Below are 9,865 nucleotides of genomic sequence, written 5' to 3'. Positions count from 1 at the left end.
TACTTCATCCTAACCTTTTGATCTTTCCCAATAGCTGTCCGTATCAACCTGGGACATTGACAATGGAAACTAAACAAACTCCGTTGTGAGCAGTTGATTTTTTTAAAAAAAAAGATCAAGCACAAGGTGCTTAGAAGCCAACTAAATTGAATCAGATAATAAACCACCATGTTAATCAAGCAGATTTGATAAATAAACTCCCTACCGTATTCCAATAAGAGCGTATATTTCACACTCCAAGGATCAAGTGTTACTCCCAAGTGATTTAGGTGCTGCTTTGGAGTATTCTATACCAAACGATATTGTCCTACAATTGCTTTACTTCTATCTAAAATGTTTAAATGAACTACTAAGCACCCAATCACTGGTCACCTATTCTCAATCTTTGCATTTTCTCTTGAAATCCAAGTAGTCATTCTTCATACTTGAGCCTTGGCATTTGAGGGTCAGGAGGTTATTTGTGTTGAGATTTCACAACTTTTTGCAAAGGCCAAGAGTGCCAGTGGGAGCTGATTGTAGCAACACTTCCAAAGACTTGGGTAAGTAACTGGAAATATTTGGTGTCATAGTGAAACATGATATTTCACTATACATTAGTATTGGTCAAAGAAATGGCAGTAATTCTTTTTAGTTCCACATGCTCCAACATTGCTCAATTTTGTCCTTATCTAAGAACATAACATAAGAAATAGGAGCAGGAGTAGGCCATCTAGCCCTTCGAGCCTGCCCCGCCATTCAATAAGATCATGGCTGATCTGAAGTGGATCAGTTCCACTTTCCCGCTTTCTCCCCATAACCCTTAATTCCCCTGTCTATCAGAAACCTATCTACCCGTGACTTAAATATATTCAGCGAGGTAGCCTCCAGCACTTTAACGGGCAGGGATTTCCAGAGATTCACCACCCTTTGAATGAAGAAGTTCCTCCTCAACTTTGATCTAAACTGCCCCCCGCCCCCGACCCCCCCTTATCTTGAGGCTGTGCCCTCTAGTCCTGCTATCCTTTCTAAGCGGGAAGAATCTCTCTACCTCTATCCTATCTATCCCCTTCATTATTTTATACGTCTCTATAAGATCCCCCCTCGGCCTTCTAACTCCGAGTACAGACCCAGTCTATTTAGTCTCTCTTCATAGGCTAACCCCCTCATCTCCGGTATCAGCCTAGTGAACCTTCTCTGCACTCCCTCCAAGGCCAATATATCCTTCTGCAAATGCGGTGACCAAAACTGCACACAGTACTCCAGGTGCGGCCTCACCAGTACCCTGTACAGTTGCAGCAAGACCTCCCTACTTTTATATTCTATCCCCCTCGCTATAAAGGCCAACATTCCATTCGCCTTCTTGATCACCTGCTGCACCTGCAGATTGGGTTTTTCCTCGTGCACGAGGACCCCCAGGTCCCTCTGCACCGTAGCATGTTGCAGCTTTTCGCCTTTTAAATAATAATCCCTCCTAATATTATTTCTGCCAAAGTGAATAACCTCACACTTGCTAACACTATACTCCATCTGCCAGGTCCTTGCCCACTCACTCAGCCTATCCATATCTCTCTGCAGACTTTCCACACCCTCCACACAATTTGCTTTTCCACTCATCTTCGTATCATCAGCAAATTTTGTCACCCTATACTCAGCCCCCTCCTCCAGATCATCTATATAAATGGTAAACAGTTGAGGCCCTAGCACCGATCCCTGTGGCACTCCACTAGTCACCAACTGCCAACCAGAATAGCACCCATTGATACCAACGCTCTGCTTCCTATTAGACAACCAATCCTCTATCCATGCTAACACCTTACCCCCAACTCTGTGCACCCTAACCTTCTGTAGCAACCTTTTGTGAGGCACCTTATCAAACGCCTTTTGGAAATCTAAAAACACCACATCCACCGGTTCCCCTCTGTCTACCGCACTAGTCACATCCTCATAAAAATCCAATAAATTTGTCAAACACGGCTTCCCCTTAACGGATTTGTCAAACACGGCTTCCCCTTAACGGATTTGTCAAACACGGCTTCCCCTTAACGGATTTGTCAAACACGGCTTCCCCTTAACGGATTTGTCAAACACGGCTTCCCCTTAACGGATTTGTCAAACACGGCTTCCCCTTAATGGATTTGTCAAACACGGCTTCCCCTTATCCCTTAGGTTCTTACAGAAGGTTAGGGGGTATGGAGTTGGGGGTAAGGTGTTAGCGTGGATAGGGGATTGGCTGTCAAATAGGAGGCAGAGAGTGGGTGTCAATGGGTGCTATTCGGATTGGCGGTTGGTGACTAGTGGAGTGCCCCAGGGATCGGTGCTGGGACCTCAGCTATTTACCATTTACATAGATGATCTGGAGGAGGGAGCTGAGTGTAAGATGTCGAAATTTGCTGATGACACAAAGATAAGTGGAACAGCAAATTGTGCGGAGGGTGTAGAAAGTCTGCAGAGGGATCTAGATAGGCTGAGTGAGTGGGCGAGGACCTGGCAGATGGAATACAATGTTGGCAAGTGTGAGGTTATCCACTTTGGCAGGAATAATAGTAGGAAGGACTACTACTTACAGGGCAAAAAGCTGCAGCATGCTACGGTGCAGAGGGACCTGGGAGTCCTTGTGCATGAGTCGCAAAAACCCAGCCTACAGGTGCCGCAGGTGGTCAGGAAGGCAAATAGGATGCTGGCCTTCATAGCGAGGGGGATTGAATATAAAAGTAGGGAGGTCTTGTTGCAACTGTACAGGGCACTGGTGAGGCTGCAGCTGGAGTATTGTGTGCAGTTTTGGTCGCCGCACTTACGCAAGGATATTTTGGCCTTGGAGGGAGTGCAGAGGAGGTTCACTAGGCTGATACCAGAGTTGAGGCGGTTGAGCTATGAAGAGACGCTGAATAGACTGGGCTTGTACTCGTTTGAGTTTAGAAGGATGAGGGGGGATCTTATTGAGACGTATAAGATGATGAAAGGGATGGATAGGGTAGAGGTGGAGAGGTTCTTCCTGCTCAGAAAGGACAGCAGGACTAGAGGGCACAGCCTCAAGATAAGGGGGGGCAGTTTAGAACGGAGTTGAGGAAGAACTTCTTCACTCAAAGGGTGGTGAATCTCTGGAATTCTCTGCCCGTTGAAGTGGTGGAGGCTAGGTTTTTGGTAGGCAAGGGGATTGAGGGTTATGGGGAGAGGGCGGGAAAGTGGAACTGAGCCACTTCAGATCAGCCATGATCTTACTGAATGGCGGGGCAGGCTCGAAGGGCTAGATGGCCTACTCCTGCTCCTATTCTTATGTTCTTATGAATCCATGCTGCGTCTGCTTGATCAAACCATTCTTTTCTAGGTGCCTCGCTATTTCTTCTTTGATGATGGATTCTAGCAACTAAGATCTTTGCAAATGTTTTTCTCAGCAGACGTCATTGGATAGGGCTGAATTTATTTTCTCCTTACCTTCTGAAGCATTAAGATCTAGCTTGATTCTTTCAGCGTTTCAGACTAAGATCATAATTTAAGACTACAAATTGAGCCTGGGACCTCCCTGAACTGTTTAGCTCAATACTACGTTACAGGGTACACTAAGCTATCAAATAAAGTAGCACTGATTTTCTTCAGGCACTCTGACCCAATGACTTTTTGTTTTTCTAATTGTTTTGAAATTCTGGCTTTTTTATTCATGTTTGTTCTGTTTTCATTCACTTTCTGTTTATATATTTTGTGCTTTTAAACTTATTATTTTCACTCAAATATTGTGTTCTTCTCTGGCACTTGTGAATTATTGTGATGTGGTGATGGAATTGGGAAAGGAAATTAAATTTCTCTACCAGGTAGAAAAGTGAAATTGGGCTGATCAACCCTTTCATTCAGTTCTGGTCACTGAGAAACAAACTTTAATGTCATTCAAAGTTGACCTGGTATCAGAGGACTGAGGAAAAACCAGGTAAACTAGACAAAGCAGTTAAGTGTTGAACCTTACAGAGCGGTAGAGATGAAAATGCCATTGGGTTTGCCAATCCTCTAGGATTGGCCAAGAGTCTCCAAGGATTGGCCAAGAGTCTCCAAGAATTGAAGATCAATTTCCCAGGACACTGCTTTGTGTAAACCTGGAGAGAAACCAGCAGAACATTTTCTTTGAACATATACCTTTACCAGGCATAATAATATTGAAAATGGGGGAAGAGTGAAGGCAATTTGGGTGACAGTCAAGCATTATCCAATGGGGAAATGAATCCTGCTTTCAAATTGGCACTGGAAGGCAGCATATTACAAGGATGGATGTGTTGCTGAAACCTCCAGCAATACATTTAATCACAGTCAGCAAACCTATACATAAACAATACCAGAATGCTACTTCAAATTAAATTTAGGATTACTATCAATAGATTCTTCACACAAAGGGTGACCAGCACATAGAATGAAATTTAGGGCAACAATACATATCAGAACCCCTGGAATAATTTTATTAATTGTACGCTATGCTGAGAGGGGAGGGGAATTTTTGGTTCGATTGGTGAAGTTAGGATAGTGTGATGATACTGTGCCTTTAAGAAATGCATTTATATCATGTTTCCTGTGAGGGGTCGTTTAAAATTAAGTTCTGATTTATATGGTGCTGATTTGTCTGCAAACCAGGCTGCTCACAGGCTGAGAATGAGGGTTAATTGATTTTAGTTTAAGGATGTTTGTTTTAATCTGAGTCAATGCATTTTTTTATTTGGGATTTCAGAGTAGGGTTTTGATTTGGCCGATTGACAAAGTCATGTGCTTAAGGGAAGAGTTTAAGCTTACAGGGAAACACAGGAACTTATTGTTGGTTTCTGAAAGATGCAAGAGGTCCTTCTCCTTCTGTGAAGGCTGCTATTTGGGACTTGCCAGGAGAAATAGGTCTGTCTCTCTCTCTCTTTCTCTCCAAAGATGTTCTGGAGGCTCAAGAACTGGCAACCCAAATATAAGCACTTAAGCCTGTGTGTTGCTAACTGATTTTGAAGAGGAGTTTTAAATCTATGTAATGAATATTGCTTGAACTGGAACTCCTAGGGATAGGTTATCAGTTAACAATTGGACCTTGTTATGTTTAAGTATTGTTCAAACATTAAATGTTAAGCTGATTAATTTTGTTAGTTAAACTGTATTGTTAAATAAAGTTTGTTTTGATAAAAGTTTCCTAGTGTGTCATTAGAATCACACCTGGAGTGAAACACCTTATCTTCACACTAACACCAAAACAAAAAAACTGTTGGGGTCTAGTTAGGCTTCATAACATACTTTGGTTTTTCTTTTATCCGTACCTAATAAAGTTGGGATTAAAATTCATAAGATAGTGGGTATTGAGGTCCTGTTTTTTCTTCTCCGGTTTTGCATTCAATTAGTTTAAATACGGAGTATGTTGTGAAATAAAGGCTCTTTCAGTGGCTAAATATTTCCTGAGTGTGGAAGAGGTCACTTAGAGTAGTTTACAAAAGGTGGTTAAAACAAAACTTTTGGAATTTGGCAAACAAGCTGCAGCTGACTTACATGAAGGGGCGAAGAAGGCAGAGATAATTGTAATGGTAGCTCAGCGTTTAAAATTGCCAGACACAGTGAGAAGCATTGGAATTGGCTCGAATTCAGCTAAAAATGAAACAGCTTGAATTAAAAGCAGAAGAGAGAACATGGCAGAAATAAGAGAGTCAGTTGCAGTGGAACAAAGAGAAAAATAATTCAAATAGTCTGAACAGGAAAAAGGATTGATGCAGTATGAATTGCAATTAAGAGCAGCATAAAAAGAATAGTCCTGGCAGAACAAAAAGAAAATAGCAATTGCAGAACAAAAAGAAAAAGAGAGTTTTTGACTTGGGGGTAAAAAACAGCAACATAAACTGATGGAGGCAAAGTAAGAAAAGTTGGGAGTAGTGATGAGGACAGTGAGGAAGAATAGATTCCTCGTAGTCAAAGGCTTGGTGTGGATCTGTTTAAATATGTTTACGCATTGCAAAGGATTGATGAGAAGAATGCAGAAGCCTTTTTCATTTCATTTGAAAAAATACCTAAACAAGTAAAATGGCCACAGACTTTGTGGGTATTGTTGGTTCAAACAAAGTTGGTAGGTAGAGCTAGTGAGGTATTTGCATCACTATCAGAGAATGTATCAAGGAATTATGATGAAGTGAAAAAAGCCATCTTAAGTGTCTATGAACTAGTTTATTTGATAGTAAACTCGCAAGCTTTCGGGGTTTGCCCCTTCGTCAGGCGAATGCAGAGTTCTGGCCTCAGACAGAACATGCAACAGCACAGTTTACAGATTAGATTGCGAATCTTGCAAATGCGAGTTTGCTATCAAATAAATCGGTTGGACTTAAACCTGGTGTTGTCAGACTTCTTACAGAGGAAAACCACACAGACATGGGGAGAATGTGCAAACTCCACAGACTGACCTGAGGTCAGAATTGAACTGGGTCCCTGGCACTGTGAGGCAGCAGTGCTAACCACTATGCCACTGTGCTGCCCAGGTGAACCAATAAAAGCAAATTTTAGTGGCTTTTATCAATTTGAAAGGAAATTGAGTAAGATGAAGTATTTGATAAGAATACCTGATAGAAGGAAAACTGTATCATATCATAAAAAGACAGTAGGACTAGGGGGCACAGCCTCAAGATAAAAGGGGGGCGGTTTAGAACGGAGTTGAGGAGGAACTTCTTCACTCAAAGGGTGGTGAATCTCTGGAATTCTCTGCCCGTTGAAGTGGTGGAGGCTGCCTCACTAAATATTTTTAAGACGCGGGTTGATGGGTTTTTGATAGGAGAGGGGATTAAGGGTTATGGGGAGAGGGCGGGAAAGTGAACTGAGCAGCGACAGATCAGCCATGGTCTTGTTGAATGGCGGGGCAGGCTCGAGGGGCTGGATGGCCTACTCCTGCTCCTATTTCTTATGTTCTTATATGAATATGCTCAAATGGTATTTTGATAGGAAAAGAAAGCAGAAGAGGGATGTGTTAGTTGTTATGATTCCCAGAGTGAAGAAACAAATCCGGATTATTCTGAATTTGACATTACTTCCTCATCTAATTTAAGGAATCATATATTGGAATAAATTACAGAGTTACCCTCTGGGGGGGGAATCCAAATGACCTGAAAGAGTTATTACAGTCTCATGAAGTTACATATGGGAACAAACTGGGAAGAACTAACTAATTGCTCATGAGATAGGTGCAGAAAATGCTGTTCCAGCTGAGTAAAATCCATACAGGCTTAATCCACTAAAGTTGGCACAGCTTCAGAAAGAGAAGCTAATGTTTGCTCAGTCTGAGATGCAATGGTTGAAAGTCTTAATCAAACATAACGAAGGGCTGGTTGACAGTTCCAAATCTCAGTTAAAGTTTATTTATTAGTCAAAAATAGGCTTACATTAACACTGCAATGAAGTTACTGTGAAATTTCCTTAGTCACCACATTTCAAAGCCTGTTTGGGTCAATGCGTCCAGCAAACACATCTTTCAGACTGTGGGAGGAACCAGGACACTCGGAGGAAACCCACGTAGACATGGGGAGAACATGAAGACTCCACATAGACAGTGACCCAAGCTGGGAATCGAATCCGGGTCCCTGGCGCTATGAGGCAGCAGTGCTAGCCGCCATGTCGCCCCTTAATGAAGATACAAATGGAGGCAGATGAGTACAATGTGAAACTGCTGGAGGTAGAGGAAGAAAATGTAGATCAATTCACAGTCAACTTGTGATCCAAGCAGGGAGATTGAGGAGAGAAGTATTTCACTATTGTAGACAGAAGAAAAGGGACAGCAATGTGAAGTAAAATTGTTTGATGGAACTTGTTTTTGTGACAGCATGACTGTCACAACGATTGCCAAAACCATAATTACAACAAATCCTGACACCAACGAAGCCAATCTGCTATATAAATTTGCAAAATAATATGTAGAAAATGATGATGAACACCCAGAACAAACAAATGAATTGATAAACTACTTTGGGACAGAAGGATGTACAATTGGGAATGTTGGAAATAATTTTGAACAAATCATTTTGCAACAGAAGGAGGGATTGGACTGCCTGACAGAGGAACTAAGACCAGTTAACAAGAAAGAGGACAGAGATAAGGTGACCCTTCTGGATGGTCTTGAATACATATGACGTTAAGAAAGTATGCAGAGGGACAAGTTCTCTATGACACATTCTGTGAGCATCTCAACTCTCTGAAAAGAATTGCTTCATTTTGACATTTTGGGACTCTGAAAACCAAAAGAACTGGTTGGACTTAAATAGCAAATTAAGTAGCAAATCTTAAGTAGTCTGTGCCAGTATGCATTCAACGTAAAGTTTTACCCTCCAGATCCTGCCCAGCTCTCTGAGGACATTACCAGAATTGATTTACAATCATGACAACTAAGTCAAGTTCAACCTTGGAATTAAAGCAAGATCGAAAACAAATGTCGGCCTCTGCAAAAAAAGAGGAAGCAGCTGAACAACAGCAGTGTGTCGAGAAAAGCCAGAAGAGAGATGTGATTGCAGATGCTTTATCCCAAATTTGATGAAAGAAGAAGGAAAATTCATTGCTGGAAGACAAAGACTTAACTGAATTATACTACTGTTATGCTTGTATGCTTGGATATAATAAAATGTATATATACAAATATATATTATAAAGTACTAAGAATGTGAAATGAGGTTTTGGAAAATGACGCCACATTTTCATATTCACTCAATTGTTAAGAGCGGAAGAGTGATGATAGTGTTCCTTTAAAAAATATACATAAATGTTTCTTGTAGCGGGTATGTTTAAAAGAAAGCCCTGTTTTATACAGGGCCAATTTGTCTGCAAATTGGCAGCTTAATTGCTGAGAATGCAGACTAATGGTTGATTTTAGCGTAGGGATGTTTGTTTTAATCAGAATGTGGAAAAGCCACTGTTGGACTGGGATAGCACAGTAAGAAGTTTCACAACACCAGGTTAAAGTCCAACAGGTTTATTTGGAATCACGAGCTTTCAGAGTATTGCTCCTACCTCAGGTGAGTCTCACCTGAAGGACTAGCGGTCCAAAAGCTTGTGGTTCCAAATAAACCTGTTGGACTTTAACCTGGTGTTGAGAGACTTCTTAGTGTTTTAATCAGAGTTGGTGCATTTTTGTTTCTGTTTTTTCCCTCTGGGTCTTCACAGTAGGGTTTTGCTTAGGTCGACTGGCAGAGTCACGTGCTTAAAAGGATAAACTAACCTTACAAGGAAAAGCAGGCAGTTACTGTTGATGCTGAAAGAAGCAATTGGTCTCTCTCTCTCCAGAGACTGCTGTTTGGGACCTGCTTGGAGAAATGGGTATCTCTATCTCTCTCTTGCTGCAGAAGTGTTTTGGAGACTCAAGGATTGGCAGCCCAAGTACAAGTACGCAAGCCTGTGTGTTGCCAATTGATTTTGAAGAGTTTAAATCTATGAAAGGAATATTGCTTGAATTGGAACTCATAGGGATAGGTTAGCAGTTAAGAATTGTACCTTGTCATGTTTAAGTATTGTTCAAATATTAAGTTGATTCATTTTGTCAGTTAAACTGTATTGTTAAATAAAGTTGTTTTGATAAAAGCTTCCTAGTGTGTCAATATAATCACACTTGGAATGAAATAGGTGTGGCACAGGTTCAATTCCCAGCTTGGATCACTGTCTGCGCACAGTCTGCGTGTTCTCCCCATGTTGGTGTGGATTTCCTCTGAGTGCTCCAGTTTCCTCTCACACTCCAAAAGATGTACTGGTTATGTGAATTGATCATGCTAAGTTCTCCCTCAGTGTCCCCAAACAGGCATCAGTGTGTGGTGACTACGGGATTTTCACAGTAACTTCATTGCAGTGTTAATGTAAGTCTACTTGTGACACTAATTAATAAACTTAAACCGTAAACAACTTATCCTCACACTAATGCCAAAATAGC

The sequence above is a fragment of the Carcharhinus amblyrhynchos genome, chromosome 11 (assembly GCF_965287045.1).
Source record: "Carcharhinus amblyrhynchos chromosome 11, sCarAmb.v2.hapA, whole genome shotgun sequence".
Classification (NCBI taxonomy): Eukaryota; Metazoa; Chordata; class Chondrichthyes; order Carcharhiniformes; family Carcharhinidae; genus Carcharhinus; species Carcharhinus amblyrhynchos.
The sequence above is the reverse complement of the archived record's forward strand: the minus strand, read 5'-3'. Positions refer to the sequence as shown.